This window comes from Penaeus vannamei, chromosome 10 (assembly GCF_042767895.1).
Source record: "Penaeus vannamei isolate JL-2024 chromosome 10, ASM4276789v1, whole genome shotgun sequence".
Classification (NCBI taxonomy): Eukaryota; Metazoa; Arthropoda; class Malacostraca; order Decapoda; family Penaeidae; genus Penaeus; species Penaeus vannamei.
In genome coordinates this window covers 16,232,245-16,232,803 of record NC_091558.1, presented here as the reverse complement: position 1 = coordinate 16,232,803, position 559 = coordinate 16,232,245, and positions in this window count along the sequence as shown.

Here is a 559-nt window from a genome sequence, read left to right as displayed (position 1 = left end):
ATTCAGGTTTTTCAACCCCTGCTCCTCCTTTGATAGCTGTTCCATCGACTGATACCAATACCCCCTCTTCGAAGCTTACTAACAACTCTATCCATTCCAAAACACCCATCCAGGTTATTACTCAACCTCCAGAAAGCACCCCTTCCTCTCTCCCAACATTCTCCTTGCTATGTACTGCACAGTTCTCTTCAATATCTACCCCCTCTTCCCTTATTACTACTCTTCATCCTTACTGTCCTACCCCCCACAGAACTACTCCACTCCATACCACCCTATCTTCCTCTTGTCCTCGTCTTTTTACTGCCTCTACGTCTACAAATCTTTTGAGTACCCTCTTTGGCCCAGCCAAGTGGGATCGATTCTCTGTGACCCCCCCCCCCCACATTCCCCTATTCTAAGAATACCCTTCTCTTTCAACAGTGCCTCCAAAAACAAGTAGGCGAGGTTACCTTTTTTAGTCGCTCCGATCGTTCATGCCTTGTCACAATCACATCTGAATCCTAAGCTCATGCACTATCTACTGTAACTGACATCACTGTCGAATCCATTCCTTCTGAAC